This window comes from Hypanus sabinus, chromosome 11 (assembly GCF_030144855.1).
Source record: "Hypanus sabinus isolate sHypSab1 chromosome 11, sHypSab1.hap1, whole genome shotgun sequence".
Taxonomy (NCBI): Eukaryota; Metazoa; Chordata; class Chondrichthyes; order Myliobatiformes; family Dasyatidae; genus Hypanus; species Hypanus sabinus.
In genome coordinates, this window is record NC_082716.1 from 108,277,255 (window position 1) to 108,293,992 (window position 16,738).

Below are 16,738 nucleotides of genomic sequence, written 5' to 3' on the forward strand. Positions count from 1 at the left end.
AACTTAGATATATACATTATATATAAAATATATTCCTGTAATAGGAACTGCTTATTAGAAAACCATGCCACAGCACTTACAAGCTATTAAGGTGAAACTTAACTGATATTTGAGCATTTAATATTGCTTCATTTTGGTGGGTTGTATGGGATATCCAGGGATGGATAGCACCTCTGGTGAAGGGGCTGATCCTGTCCAATCTGGGGCAGCTCACTCACTTGTGGTCCCCACACACACTCTGCTCTCACCTGTGGCTCCATGTTGCTGTTTGCATGCGACAGCAGCTGCACCTGGTACTCCGCACTTCAACTAAAGCAGGTGAGGGTAGCCGGCGGTACTCATACCCCGATGGAATAGGAATGTGCCTGTCCGCGCATGTGAAGACAGCTCAAGCAGTCTGGGTGGATGAGATCTATAGTGAGATTCAACAACCAAGAAGGCCGTTCTGCAACGGTCTGTGCAGAGCAAAAGGCATGACAAGGCACAGAAGGCATCATTATCATCCTCTGCAACCAAGGAAGACCCCAGTTTATGATGATTGTTTGTACCACTGGACCCGGACTTCCAAAGCTGAGAGTAGAACTACCCCAGCTTTTCCAGTTTAAAGAACTCTCTCATACAGATCTCCTGTTATTAATGGACAACCATCACTCAGCACTAACCCAGGGGATAGCAGTGAGTAGGAGAAAAGGCTGGCAGTGGTAAAATGTATCAATGCCACTGTGCCCGGAGGAGGTCACTGAGGCTTTTTGCGTTTATTGACATGGCTATAGATATGAATTTGGCCAATGGACTTTTTTCAGTCTTACAGATTTTATACTCTGTTTCTGCCTGTTCTTTCTCATTTTTTGTGTGCAGAGAGAGGGGATTTAAGGCAAAATGTCCTTGTTGAGATTGTGTTCATTTTATCATGCGGAGAGAGGGATATTTGGGTTCAGTGTACTTGTCACATTTTGTGCGGTGAAGGGGGCTTTGGGGGTTAATGATTGTGTTGCTTTGCTGGTTGTGTGGAGGGGATGGGGGGGGGGGTGCTGTTTCTTTTTGAATGACTTCCAAGGTTTACTTTGTTTCGTAGCTATCTGGAGGAGAATTGTATTCTGCATATATACTTTGATTATAAATGAATCTCTGAATATTAAGTTTTACTCCATCCTGAAGAAGGCCCAGCAGCGGATGTACTTCCTGCGGCTCTTGAGGAAATATGGTCGGCCTCAGGAATTGCTGCTGCAGTTCTATACTGCAGTCATTGAGTCTGTCCTGTGCACCTCCATCACTGTGTGGTTTGGAGCCGCCACCAAGCAGGATAGAACCAGACTACAGCGCACAGTGAGGACTGCCGAGCGCATCATTGGAGCCTCCCTGCCCTCTATTGTGAACCTGTACTCTTCCAGGTTGAAGAAGAGGGCGGGGAACATCATAAAGGACTCCTTCCATCCTGTGCACGGACTGTTTGAACTGCTTCCGTCTGGTAGGCGCTTCAGATCCCTCCAGACTAAGACTAATCAGCACTGGAGAAGTTTTTTCCCTACTGCGGTCACTTTGCTGAACAGTTACCTGCCGGTTAACTGTCGGCTAACTATTACTTGGATTGCACTACTTGGATGTATAATCTATATTTTCATTTATACTTATCATTATTATTGTTATGAGCAGAGGGACAACATCTGCCATAAGTAAATTCCTTGTATGTGTACAGGTACTTGGCGATTAAAGTCTAATTCTGATTCTGATTCTGAAAGAGCAGTAAAGAGAAGACAATAGGAAAGACAGCGCTGTAAAAGAAATACAGCAGTAAGTTATATTTGCATCACCTCTTAATATCCCATTGACTACAATTAAGCTAAGGGAGAGGAAGCTGAAATAAAACAGGATTTAACATCAGTGCTGAATAAGGCCATTCAGCCCATCAAGTTTTCTCTGGCATTACATCACGACTGATTTATTATCCCTCTCAACCACTTTCCCTGCCTTCTCCCATAACTTTTCATGCCCTGACTAATCAACAACCTGTCAACCTCTGCCTTAACCATAACTAAACAATCGAGATCAACTTTATTTCTCACATGTACATTGAAGGGGAGAATTGTGAAGAGGATACATAAAACTGAACCAGTGAAAGTGAGTGATACAAACAAGAGACCAGAAAGTGCAGAGGAAAGAAAGCACAGCAGAAACTAATGGAGAAACATAAAGGTAATGTTAATTAAACACAAGAGCATGGAATTGGAAATCAATAGATGCTAACTTTCTGTTTAAACCAGAATCAGAATTAATATCACTGGCATATGTCATTAAATTTTTTATTATGCATTAGCAGTACAATGCAATACATAAGAATAAAAACTGTAAATTACAGCAAGTATATATGTAAAATGTTAAATGAAATCAGTGCAAAGAGAGAAAAGTGCAGTGAAGTAGTTCATGGGTACAATGTCTACTCTGAAACTGGATGGCAGAGGGAACAAAGCTGTCCCTGAATTGTTGAGCGCCTCCTCCCTTATGGTAACAATGAGAACAAGGCATGTCCTGGGTGATGGGAGTCCTTAATGATTTGTCAAGGAAGATTTTCCCTTGAGGAAACCATGTTGACTATGGCTTATTTTATCATGTACTTCCTAGTACCCTCAGTCCTCATCCTTAAGAATTGACTCCAACATCTTCCCAACCAATGAGGTCAGACTATAGTTTCCTTTCTTCTGACTCTCTCCTTTCTTATAGGGCGCAGTGACATTTTCCTATTTTCTGGAATCATTCCAGAATCTAGTGATTCTTAAAAGATCATTACTAATGTCTTCACGATCTCTTTGGCCACTTCTTTCAGAACCCTGGGGTGTCCACCATCTGCTTCAGGTGACTTATCTACATTCAGACTTTTTAGTTTCCCCAAGAACCTTCTCTCTAGTTATGGTAACTTCACACACTCCATGATCCCTGGCATAAGGAACTTCCACCAAACTGCTAGTGTCTTCCACAGTGAAGACTGATGCAAAGTACTTATTCAGTTCATCCTCCGTTTTCTTGTCTCCCATCACTACCTCCCCAGCATCGTTTTTGAATGGTCTATTATCCACTCTCACTTCTCTTTTACACTTTATGTATCTGAAGAAACTTTTGGTATCCTCTTTAATATTACTAGCTAGCTTACTTTTGTATTCCATCTTTACCTTCTTAATAACCTTTTAAATTGCATTAAGTTGGTTTTTAAGATTCCCAATCCTGTAACTTCCCACTAATTTTTGCTCTATTAGATGCCCCCTTTTTAGCTTTTATGTTGGCTTTGACTTCTCTTGTTAGCCAGTTATGTCATCTTTTCAATAGAATACTTCCTTCCTGGGATGTATACACACAGTGCCTTTCGAATTGCTTCCAGAAATCCAGCCATTGCTGCTCTGCTGTCATCCCTTCCAGTGTTCTTTTCCAATCAATCCTGGCCAACTCCACTCATGTCTCTGTAATTCCATTTACTCCACTGTAATGCTGATACATCTGACTTTAACTTCTCAAATATCAGGGTGAATTAGATCATATTATGATCACTTGACCCTTCCGGTTCTTTTACCTTAAGCTCTACCTAATTAATTCTGGTTCATTGCACAACAGTCAATCTAGAATAGCTGATTCCCTAGTGGGCTCAACTATCAGCTGCTCAAAAAGGCCATCTTGTAGGCACTCTCGAAATTCCCCCTCTAGCACCAACCTGATTTTCCAAATCTACCTGTATATTGAAATCCCCTATGACTAATGTAACATTCCCCTTATCTCCCGCTGTTATTTGTAGACCACATACTTACTACTATTTGGGGTAATGTATACAAGTCCCATCAGGGTCTTTTTACCCTTGCAGTTCCTTAGCTCTATCCACAATTTTTCAACACTTTCCAACCCTTTGTCACCTTTTTCTAATGATTTCATTATATTTATACCAACAGTGCCACACCACCCCCTCTGCCTTTCTACCTCTCCTTTCAATACAATGTGTATCCTTGGACTTGAAGCTCCCAGCTATAATCTTCTTTCAGCTATGATTTAATGATGCCAGCAACATCATAGATGCCAATCTGCAATTGTGCTACAAGTTCATCGACCTATTCCATATAAAGCATGCATTCAAATATAACACCTTCAGTCATCTATTCAATTTTTATCCACCTTTTACATTCCTGCCATCCCAGGAATCAATCTGGTGAACCTTCTCTGTCCTCCCCCTATGGCAAGAATGTCTTTCCTCAGATTAGGGGACCAAAACTGCACACAATATCCTAGGTGTAGTCTCACCAAGGCCTTGTACAACTGCAGTAGAACCTCCCTGTTCCTGTACTCAAATCCTTTTGCTATGAATGCCAACATACCATTTGCCTTTTTCACCGCCTGCTGTACCTGCATGCCCACCTTCAATGACTGGTGTACAATGACACCCAGGTTTCGTTGCACCTCCCCTTTTCCTAATCGGCCACCGTTCAGATAATAATCTATTTTCCTGTTCTTGCAACCAAAGTGGATAACCTCACATTTATCCACATTAAATTGCATCTGCCATGAATTTGCCCACTCACCTAACCTATCCAAGTCACCCTGCATCCTCCTCACAGCTAGCACCGCCGCCTAGCTTCGTGTCATCCGCAAACTTGGAGATGCTGCATTTAATTCCCTCGTTTAAATTATTAATATATATTGTAAACAACTGGGGTCCCAGCACTGAGCCTTGCGGTACCTCACTAGTCACTGCCTGCCATTCTGAAAAGGTCCCGTTTACTCCCACTCTTTGCTTCCTGTCTGTCAACCAATTCTCTATCCACATCAATACCATACCCCCAATACCGAGTGCTTTACTTTGCACACTAATCTCCTGTGTGGGACCTTGTCAAAAGCCTTTTGAAAATCTAAATATACCACATCCACTGGCTCTCCTCTATCCACTCTACTAGTTACATCTTCAAAAAATTCTACAAGATTCGTCAGACATGATTTTCCTTTCACAAATCCATGCTGACTTTGTCCGATGATTTCACCTCTTTCCAAATGTGCTGTTATCACATCTTTGATAACCGACTCTAGCATTTTCCCCACCACCGATGTCAGACTAACCGGTCTATGATTCCCCAGTTTCTCTCTCCCTGCTTTTTTAAAAAGTGGGGTTACATTAGCCACCCTCCAATTCTCAGGAACTAATCCAGAATCTAAGGAGCTTTGAAAAATTATCACTAATGCATCCACTATTTCTTGGGCTACTTCCTTAAGCACTCTGGGATGCAGACCATCCGACCCTGGGTATTTATCTGCCTTTAATCCCTTCAATTTACCTAACATCACTTCCCTACGAACATGTATTTCCCTCAGTTCCTCCATCTCACTAGACCCTCGGTCCCTTACTATTTCCGGAAGATTATTTATGTCCTTCTTAGTGAAGACAGAACCAAAGTAATTATTCAATTGATCTGCCATGTCTTTGTTCCCTATCATCAATTCACCTGTTTCTGACTGTAAAGGACCTACATTCGTCTTGACCAATCTTTTTCTTTTCACATATCTATAAAAGCTTTTACAGTCATTTTTTATGTTCCCTGCCAGCTTTCTCTCATAATCTTTTTTTCCTTTCCTAATTAAGCCCTTTGTCCTCCTCTGCTGGTCTCTGAATTTCTCTCAGTCCTCAGGTGTGCCGCTTTTTTTTTACTAATTTATGTTTCTTCTTTGGACTTGATACTACCCCTAATTTCCCTTGTCAGCCGCGGGTGCACAACCTTCCCTGGTTTATTCTTATGCCAAACTAGGATAAATAATTGTTGTAGTTCATCCATGCAATCTTTAAATGCTTGCCATTGCATATCCACCGTCAACCCTTTAAGTATCATTTGCCAGTCTATCTTAGCTAATTCACGTCTCATACCTTCAAAGTTACCCTTCTTGAAGTTCAGAAGCTTTGTTTCTGAATTAACTATGTCACTCTCCATCTTAATGAAGAACACCATATTATGGTCACTCTTACCCAAGGGGCCTCACACGACAAGATTGCTAACTAACCCTTCCTCATTGCTCAATACCCAGTCTAGAATGGCCTGCTCTCTAGTTGGTTCCTCGACATGTTGGTTCAGAAAACCATCCCACATACATTCCAAGAAATCCTCTTCCTCAGCACCCTTACCAATTTGGTTCACCCAATCTATATGTAGATTGAAGTCACCCATTATAACTACTGTTCCTTTATTGCACGCATTTCTAATTTCCAGTTTAATGCCATCCCCAACCTCACTACTATTGATAGGTGGCCTGTACACAATTCCCATCAGCATTTTCTGCCCCTTAGTGTTATGCAGCTCTACCCATATCAATTCCACATCCTCCAGGCTAATGTCCTTCCTTTCTATTGCGTTAATCTCCTCTCTAACCAGCAATGTTACCCCATCTCCTTTTCTTTCCTGTCTATCCCTCCTGAATATTGAATATCCCTAGATGTTGAGCTCCCATCCTTGGTCACCCTGGAGCCATGTCTCTGTGATCCCAACTATATCATATTCATTAATAACTATCTGCACATTCAATTCATCCACCTTGTTACGAATGCTCCTCGCATTGACACACAAAGCCTTCAGGCTTGTTTTTACAACACTCTTAGTCCTTATACAATTATGTTGAAAAGTGGCTCTTTTTGCTTTTTGCCCTGGATTTGCCTGCCTGCCACTTTTACTTTTCACCTTACTACTTTTTGCTTCTACCCTCATTTTACACCGCTCCGTCTCTCTGCACTTGTTCCCATCCTCCTGCCACATTAGTTTAAAGCCTCCTGAACAGCAGTAGCAAACGCTCCCCCTAGGACATTGGTTCCAGTCCAGCCCAGGTGCAGACCATCCTGTTTATACCGGTCCCACCTCCCCCAGAACTGGTTCCAATGCCCCAGAAATTTGAATCCCTCCCCCTTGCACCATTTCTCAAGCCACATATTCATCTGAAATATCCTCCTATTTCTACTCTGACTAGCACATGGCACTGGTAGCAATCCAGAGATTATTACCTTTGTGGTCCTACTTTTTAGTTTATCTCCTAACTCCGTAAATTCACCTTGTAGGACCTCATCCCGTTTTTTTACCTATATCGTTGGTACCTATGTGTACCACGACCTCTGGCTGTTCACCCTCCCATTCCAGAATGTCCTGCAGCCGCTCAGAGACATCCTTGACCCTTGCACCAGGGAGGCAACATACCATCCTGGAGTCTCGTTTGCGGCCGCAGAAACGCCAATTTATTCCCCTTACAATCGAATCCCCTATCACTATAGCTCTTCCACTCTTTTTCCTTCCCTCTTGTGCCGCAGAGCCACCCATGGTGCAATGAACTCGGCTGCTGCTGCCTTCCCCTGATGAGACATCTCCCTCAACAGTATGAGGTGTTTCTGATCTCTGGCTCTTTTTTAAAAATTGCTATTCTGTGCAATTTTGATCGGAAGAGACAGTCTCTGTGAGATTGAATGACAGCATTAAATTGAACTGAACTGAATTGAACTAAGCTGAACATTTAGTTTAGAAAGCAGATGGGTGGCCATCAACTGCAGACCAGCACCCAAATTCAACTGGCAAACACCTGAAGAACAGCTCCTAGTCTGAGGAACTACAGGACATTCTTGGTTCACATTTCTGAGTGTAGGCAAGAGTTAGCACTACTGCCAGAAACGAAAAGAAAATAATTTCTACATAATTTTGGATGGACACTGTAAACAAGATTCTCTCTAGTCAATTGTTACTGTGATATTAGTACTTACGTTAGGGTGTATGGGGTGTTCAGGGAGGGGTAGAGTCTCCGGTGAGGGGTTTTCTTCAGCCATGGTGATAAAGTTGGGAATGTAATTGTCAAGTCAAACTGCTTCCAAAGACGTACAGATTAGTGTTAGTGGGTTGTGAGAATGCTATGTTGGTGTTGAAAGCACAGTGACACTTATGGGCTGTCCCAAGCACATCCTGGAACCATGTTGGTCGTTGATGCAAATGATGCATTTCACTATATGTTTTGATGTAAAAGGAGCAGAATTAGGCCAGTCAGCCCAGCAAGTCTGCTCTGCCATTTTATCGTGACAGACTCATTTTCCATCTCAGCTCCAATATCTTGTCTTCTCCCTGTAACACTTTATTCCCTGACTAATGAAGAGTCTATCAGCCTGTGCCTTAAATATACCCAATGACTTGGCCACCTCAGCCACCTGTGACAATGAATTCCAGATTCACCATAATCTGGCTAAAGAAATTTCTCACCTCCATTCTAAATGATGTCCCTCTATCCTGAGGCTGTGTCCTTTGGTCCCAGACACCCCCACCATAGAAAACATCCTCTCCACATCCACTCCCTCTAGGCCTTCCAACATTCCATGGGTTTAAATGCGATTCACCTCCTCTTTCTTCTAAATTAAAGTGAGTATAGGCCTAGAGCCACCAAACGCTCCTAATGTGATAAGCCTTTCAATCCCAGAATAATTTTCATGAATCTCCTCCAAATGAACTCTCCAACATCAGCAGATCATTTCTTAGACAAGGGGCCAAAACTAGTCACAATATTCCAACTGTGGTCTCAAGAGTGTCTTATAAAATCTCAACATCATATCCTTACTTTTAAATCCTCTCACAATGAATGCGAACATGGCATTCACCTTCCTCACCACCAACTCAGCCTGTAAGTTAACCTTAGAGAATCCTGCATGAGCCTCCCAAGTCGCCTTGCACCTCAGATTTCTGAATCTTCTCCCCGTTTAGAAAATAGTCTATGCCTTTATTTCTTCCACCAAGGTGCATGACTACACAATTCCAGATACAGTACTCCATCTGCTTATCTTTATCTTTTACATTTATCTTTATATTCTGAAAAAAATTATTTTTATTTGTCACATGTACATAAAGCACATAGATGTAGCTAAGGTGTCTAAAACTTGGCACAATTTTGTAGTAATTTTAAGAGTTTGTCTGCCTACCGTCAGTGGTCGCAATGCCAGGACTTGTGATATGCACCAACTGCTCATACGACCATCCACCACCTGCTCCCATGGCTTCACATGACCCTGATACCCGGTGGTGGGGGGGGGAGATGGGGAGGGTTAAATAGGTGAAGCACCTGCCCAAGGGTGACCTGCAGAATAGCAGAGAAACGAAATGCCTTACACCTCCTTTGGTAGATACATAACTACACCCTGCCACCCATGCTGTATCCCTCAACAACTCAAAGCATGAAGCCGTGACTCAATTCCCACAGGGTTCACTCATTCAGAAGATGGAGAGGGAATGAGTTTACGCATCCTGCAGTGCTTTAGTATGTAAGAAACAACAAGGGAACAATAGTGAACCCAAGTGCAGTCATTTCACCAGCAAACAATGAGAGTGACACCAAATACAAGTTAAACCACAAGACCATAAGACACAGGGGCAGAATTAGCCCATTTGTTCTGTCACTTCATCATGGCTGATCAATTCCCCTCTCAGCTCCCATCTCCTATCTTCTGCCTTCTCCCTGTATCCCTTCATGCCCTGACCAACCAAGAATCTATCTGCCTTAAATGTACCCAATGACTTGGTCTCCACAGCCACCTGTGGTAATGACTTCCACAGTTTCACCACCCTCTGGCTAAAGAAATTCCTCCGTTAGAATTTAACATATCTACTTAGACCAGCAGGCAAGTAACTCGTGTATTCTTCATCGAATATGAGGTACAGATGAACCTGAACCACACGGAAGAGCTCCAGATCACAAGGACCATCATTCTGAGCAGCCACGGCAAGCTCAGACTGAAGAATGTAACATCTGCTTTTTAAAATAGGTAGGGCCGTTCATCAGTCACTGAAGTGAACCTGTAAATTCATAAGAAACAATTAAATCTATTTGCAATATTGCTCCTTGACTTTCTGAAACATGGTACAGCACAGTACAGGTCCTTCAGCTCATGTTGTTGTGCCATCCTTTTAGCCTACTCCAAGATCAAACTAACCCTTCCCTCCCACATAGACACAGGAACGAAAGAAAAATGGAGGGCCATTTAAGAGTTTCACAAATCTCCCAAATGTACCTCCCTCTACCACCACGCTGGCAGTGCATTCCACACCCACCATTCTCTGTGTAAAAAGCCTGTCTCTGACATTTGCCTACCCCCCATACTTTAGTCCAATCACTTCAAAATTATACCCTCCCGTAATATCTATTTCCGCCTGAAGAAAGTGATGCTAGCTGTCCACACTATTGATGCCTCTTATAATGTAATCCACTTCTATCAAGTCACCTCCCATCACCCTTCATTCAGGGGCTCTCAAGCTGGAGTCCATGGACCCCTCAATTAATCTTAGGGGTTCATGGCATAAAAAAGGTTGGGAAAGGGAACTGCTCCTCCAAAGAAAAAGACACTATCTTGCTCAACTTATCCTCATAAATGACGCTCTCTAATCCGGACTGCACCCTGGTAATTCTCCTCTGCACCCTCTCTAAAGCTTCCACATCCTTCCTGTAATGAGGTGACCAGAACTGAACACAAAACTCCAAAGGTGGTCAAGGAAGAGTTTCATGGAGCTGCAACATTACCTCATAACTTTAGAATGGAGAGGAGGAGGAATTTCTTCAGCCAGAGAGTGGTAAATCTGTGGAATTCATTGCGACAGGTGGCTGTGGAGATCAAGTCTTTATGTGTATTTAAGACAGAGACTGAGAGATTCTTGATTAGTCAGGACATGAAGCAAAATGGGAAGAAGGCCAAAGATTGGGGCAGAGAGGGAAATGGATCAGCCATGATGAAATGGAGAAGTAAACGCGATGGACCAAATGGACTAATTCCGCTCCTATGGACTCTTGAACTCAGTCCCTTGACTAATAAAGGCTAACACGCCATGTGCCTTTTTAACCACTCTCTCAAATTGTGTGACAACTCTGAGGGATCCAGGGACGAGGACCTCTAATGGCAACCTGATTTGAACATTCAATTTCAACTCTAACGTTTGATTAATTCACCAAAAGATCTCTAATAAAAGGCTTGTCATGTACCCCGTGACCAGGTTACCACACCAGCAGAAATGGAATGATACGTTGCAGACTAGTGATACTGTAACTAAAGGTGTTTATTAGTAAACTAAGTGATACAGTATCAAAAATGCAAATATAGATATAAAACAGATTAGCAATGATAAATACAGAAGTGTAGGAATAAGAATCAAAACCAAGCTGTATCGTAGTCTAGGGATTAATGAATAGTCTTAAGATAATGCAGAGTTCAGTTCAGTGTAAGTCAAGGTAGTTGCTGTTGTGACGTTGGAGAGAGGGAGAGAGAGGGAGAGGGAGAGAGAGAGAGAGAGAGAGAGAGAGTGAGATGGGAGCAGCTGCAGCAGGCAAACCTTCCGTTGTCTTCTTGTTCCGTTGTACTGATGTGGTAATTCGGTTATGACCCCTCCATCCTTGGCTAGACCATTCTTCCATGGTGGACTCGTCACTCTGGCGTGAGTGGACACACACACAAGTCCCCACTGGCCCTGCTGTCACAATGTGAGCTTTGTGACCGATCTCCCGATTCGGTCCTCCAAGCCTTCACCTTCCTGTGGGTGCACAACACTCTTGCAGTGTCTCATGGCGTGTCTGCCGGTCTCTCAGCAGACCTATCTTTTATCTCCCCTGACGGGGTATCAGCCATCCATCAACTCCATGTCCATCGAACTGGCTCCTCCCTCCTCTCTCAGCAGGCACCTTGCATCACTCTGTTGTTTCAGCAGATATCCACAGAAACAGGCCAAACGTCCTTGGCATTAAAGTCAACAATTAGTGAAGAAGCCATAATACTAAATCATCCATTTTAATCCTTGTCTCTCTCTCTCTCCCATCTGCAACAGGATGCCTCCACCTCCTCTTCATCTCTCTCGTTAGCAGCATAGTTCACAGGGGGGTCAACTCTGGACCCCATCTCCATCTGCTTTTCTCATCACACATAACAGGTTAAAGATTCTTGGACATCAAGCAGGACTACGCTTGATAATTCGTTTGCATACAGGTCCTTTCCAGGTTAATGTTAGGGCTCCACTCCTGAGGACTGTTTGTAACTGGAAGTTAACCGACTGCAAGTTGCTAGCGTGGCCACAGACCGAGCTCCCACCCAGCAGAAGATGCCTGCTGCCCTGCAGCTGCCAGCATGTCCATCCCGCTGGTCTCCCAAACATTGGTTTGTGCACAATTTGGGTGTTTTCAAGCCACAAACCAAAGGGAGGATCAGAATCAGAATCAGACTTTAATCGCCAAGTACCTGTGCACATACAAGGAATTTACTTCCGGCAGATGTTGTCTCTCTGCTCATAACAGATGATAAATATAAATGAAAATATAGATTATACATACAAGTAGTGCAATCCAAGTAATAGTTAGCCAACAGTTAACCGGCAGTTAACTGTTCAGCAAAGTGACCGCAGTAGGGAAAAAACTTCTCCAGTGCCTATTAGTCTTAGTCTGGAGGGATCTGAAGCGCCTACCAGACGGAAGCAGTTCAAACAGTCCGTGCGCAGGATGGAAGGAGTCCTTTATGATGTTCCCCGCCCTCTTCTTCAACCTGGAAGAGTACAGGTCCACAATAGAGGGCAGGGAGGCTCCAATGATGCGCTCAGCAGTCCTCACTGTGCGCTGTAGTCTGGTTCTATCCTGCTTGATATCTAGGGCGCTCTGCTCAGGGAAAGGAAGTTTAGAGATTTGTGACTGGAAGTTTCCCATTCAGGGTGAAGAGACCAGCCCTGCATCTTGGCCCAACACCCCTTCAGTGGGGCCCTCCAGTGTTTGATCTGTGGAATGACAGGCTGGATTGCCGGGAACTATACCATCAATTGGCAGGACATGTCACTCAATGTCTTGGACAAGATTTTTGCGTGACTTTTTTTTCCTTGCTGTTTTGAATGTGCTGTGTATGTTTTGCACCTTGTCCCAGAGGAACACTGTTACATTTGGTTGTATCCATGTATGGGTGAATGATAACTAAACTTGATTTGATTTGAGGAGGTGCAGTAGCCATCTAAAACGAGGAGGGCCTGTACAAGATTAGGGGCAGTATTACGAAACTGACGGGGCAATGCATTTGGGTTGGTGCTGATTGAAGGCACTCCTGAAAATGCCATTGTCACGAGATGTTTATATTTCATCATGATTTTAGATTTCAGATAGCAATTGCTCAAGAACTCTTTACTCAATTAATGTTCCTACTGGACCTTCTTCTATTCCATCTCTTGTCCAGTTCAAATTCAAGTTCATTGTCATACAACTGTACACATATATATAGCTAAACACCATTTATCAGGAAAAAGGTGCAAAAACAGAGAACATATATCGCATACTAAATATAATAATATTAAAGATAAATCAAACTGATGTAGGAAAGCAATATCCATCATCAGGGACCCCACCACCCAGCCTATGATCTCTTCTCACTGCTGCCATCAAGTAGAAGGTACAAGAGCCTCAGGACTCACACCACCAGGTTCAAGAACAGTTAATCATCAGGCTCTTGAATAAAAGGGGATAACTTCACACACTTGTCCCATCACTGAAATGTTCCCACAACCAATGATCTCATTTTAAGGACCCTTTATCTCATTACCTCATGATCTCGATATTTATCGCTATTTATTTATAGTTGCATATGCAATCTGGTTGATCTTTCATTGATCCTGTTAGTTACTATTCTATAGATATATTGATTATGCCCACAATTAAATGAAACTTAGGGCTGTCTGTGGTGACATCTATGTACTTTGATAATCCCATTTACTCTGAACTTTCAACTGACAAAAAAGTATTCTGTAGATTTACAAGTGGCCATAAAGTATAAATACAACATGCAGTAAAATGCACAACAGTATGACTGCTGCTGGCACTGTCATAAGTAATGTGTAGTGGGAGGTAGCAGGGGGTTCAGAGGTCTCACAGCCTGGGGGGGGGGGGGGGGAGAGGCTGTTATCCAGCTGGGTTGCTGTGTAGTGTGGCACCTTGTGTTGGAAGGGACTGTTCCGTGCTCTATATCTAAACAAGATCACAAGGGGCAAAGTTATGATGGATGCGCCCAGTTTTATTTGGTAGGGTGGAGAATCAAGTGGCAGAAGTTGCTGGAATCTGGAGCAACACTCATCGTACTGAGGAACTCTACACACTGGGCATCGAATACAGAGAGAAATGGACTCACAACGCTTCAGATTGAGACCTTTCATCTGAGAACTAGAAGGTATAGGTTTAAGGTGCGAAGGAGTGATTTAGTATGAACCTGGGGGGGGGGGCAATTCCTCCATCAGAGAGTGGTCTGTATACAATAAGCTGCCAGGAGAGATGGTTGATGCAGGTTTAGTAATACTACTTAAAAACTATTGGGACAGATATATGGATAGGAAAGGTTTAAATGGATTTCTTGGTGTTCGCCTGACAGAGAATCTCACCTGGTCCCTCAACACCAGCTCCATAGCAAAGAAAGCCCAGCAGCATCTCTACTTTCTGTGAAGGCTGAGGAAAGTCCATCTCCCACCCCCCCATCTTCATCACATTCTACAGGGGCTGTATTGAGAGTATCCTGAGCAGCTGCATCACAGCCTGGTCCTGAAATTGCACCATCTTGGATCACAATACCCTGCAGTGGACAGTGAGGTCAGCTGAGAAGATCATTGGGGTCTCTCTTCCCGCCATCACGGACATTTACACTGCACGCTGCATCCGCAAAGGAAACAGCATTATGAAGGACCCCACGCCCCTCATACATTCTCTTCTCCCTCTGCTGTCTGGGAAAAGGCTTCGAAGCATTCGGGTTCTCACGACCAGACTATGTACCAGTTTCTTCCCCCAAGCTAGCAGACTCCTCAATACCCAAAGCCTGGACTTACACCTTACTGCCCTATTGTCCTGTTTATTATTGATTGTAATGCCTGCACTGTTTTTGTGCACTTTCTGCAGTCCTGTGTAGGTCTGTAGTCCAGTGTAGCTTTCCCTGTGTTGTTTATTTTTACATAGTTCAGTCTAGTTTTTGTACTGTGTCATGTAACACCATGGTCCTGACAAACATTCTCATTTTTACTATGTACTGTACCAGCAGTTATGGTCGAAATGACAATAAAAGTGACTTGATGTATTGGTCAAAAGAGGTCAGATGGAAATGGTTTCAATGGGAATCTTGCTTGGAGTGGACTGGTTGGCCAAATATCCAGTTTCTTTGCTGAATGACTCCAGATATTCCAAGTGGCTGCATCACTGTCTGGTATGCTGGTGTGGGGGTAACTGCTGCACAGGATTGAAATAAGCTGCAGAAAGTTGTGAACTCAGTCAGGCGCACACACACTAAAAACTGTAAATTAGCTTAAGGTATTATGTATGGTGTTGTATTATCGCTGCATAACAACAAATTTCAGAACACGTGCCGGTGATATTAAACCAGATTTTGATTCTCTGGACACAAGAAATTCTGCAGATGTAGTAAAGCTGTTGCAACACACAAAATGCTGGAGGAACTCAGCAGGCCAGGGAACATCTATGGAGATAGAACAGCTGTCCTGTTGAAACGTCTGCTGTTCACAGATGCTGCCCGACCCGAGTTCCTACAGCTTTTTCTGTGTGAAGTTGCGTGACTCGGCGGCCCGCCATTATCACGATGCGGACTGTATTGGAAGAACAAAAGCTGTCAACTTGAAGCCAAAGGAGCAAGAGCACGAGCCGACACGCGCGGGATCAAGCGTACTCTGATTGGAGCACATTGTAGAGCGGCGACCTCTGATTGGTGGACCAAGACCGCGAAGCTTTGATTAGTGGATCCAGAGCGCGATGCGAAGCGGCGAGCTCCGATTGGAGAAACCAAGAGCGCAATGTGGAATGCCGAGCTTTGATTGGAGGAACTGTGAGCACGAGGCGGAGCTGCGTGTTCTGATTGGAGGCTATACTTGGAGGACAAGTCACGTTGAATGCTGCTGAAGGAACGAGCGACCGGTGACTCGGCAGCAACGGGCGTTATGGAGCCAAACCCAAACAAAGGAGAAGCTGCGACGACAGAATGGTTGGGCAAGGTTGAATGGAAATCTAACAGTCAAAGGAAGCAGCGAGCAGTGTGATTGTAGGATTGGGGGGGGGGGGGGGAGAGGAGTGAAGGCGAAGCTCTGGTTGATACTATTAAGGACGAAATTGCCGAGTTTTCGCCGGACTTTCGGTAACAGGTTAGGTGAAACCGTAATTGCCACCAACCTTATAGTCACAGAGCGAACAGGAGTTTTCAAATTTGTAACCAAAGGTCATCCGTTCAAAAACCATGACATATTAAAACCAAGAGGCCGTACTCAACTGAAAGTGATTCCGCCCGATGGAGGTTGATTGTCAATTGCTCTGTCCAATCAACTTCGTGATTGCGACACGCTATATCCAATCGGGTGACGAACGGTAGGCGGGAATTGGGTCCCAATGACTAACAAGTAGAGGGTCCAAGAGATGACAAGTGTGTAATTTCAGGAGCTGTGGCGCCCCCTATCCCGTATGACGAGCAAGCTGCAATTACACCTGCATGTGCCAAATGGCCGAAATTAATTCATTTATACCCCATAACATCGGAGTTTGGTAAAAAAAACGAATGAATGTACTGTAGTCTCTGGGTAAACAATTGTTATATTTATTTAATGAAATACAAAGCAGAATAGACCCTTTGAGCTCCACCACCCAGCAACCCCCCCCAACCCCTAATTGAATCCTAACCTAATCATGAGACAATTTACAAAGGCCAATTAACCTCCATCCTTGGACTGTG

The 16,738-nt window shown here is 43.7% G+C and overlaps 1 protein-coding gene across 13 annotated transcripts in view; it reads right to left on the bottom strand.

The window, feature by feature from the left end:
* The window catches only part of LOC132402265 (cytochrome P450 2C38-like), a 265,261-nt gene extending 248,944 nt beyond the window's left edge, over positions 1 to 16,317 (bottom strand). Inside the window, exons 1-3 of one of the 13 annotated variants that reach the window (XR_009514867.1) lie at positions 11,343 to 15,034; positions 9,690 to 9,818; positions 8,948 to 9,102 (exon numbers count right to left, since the gene is read on the bottom strand). The gene's annotated coding sequence lies outside the window, so the exon portion shown is untranslated. Of the gene's footprint in view, positions 1 to 248; positions 4,327 to 8,947; positions 9,819 to 11,342; positions 15,035 to 16,185 lie in introns of those variants that run through there. The other 12 variants (XR_009514872.1, XR_009514868.1, XM_059985077.1 and 9 more) reach the window with 12 other exon arrangements.
* Positions 16,318 to 16,738: the final 421 nt, after the last annotated feature.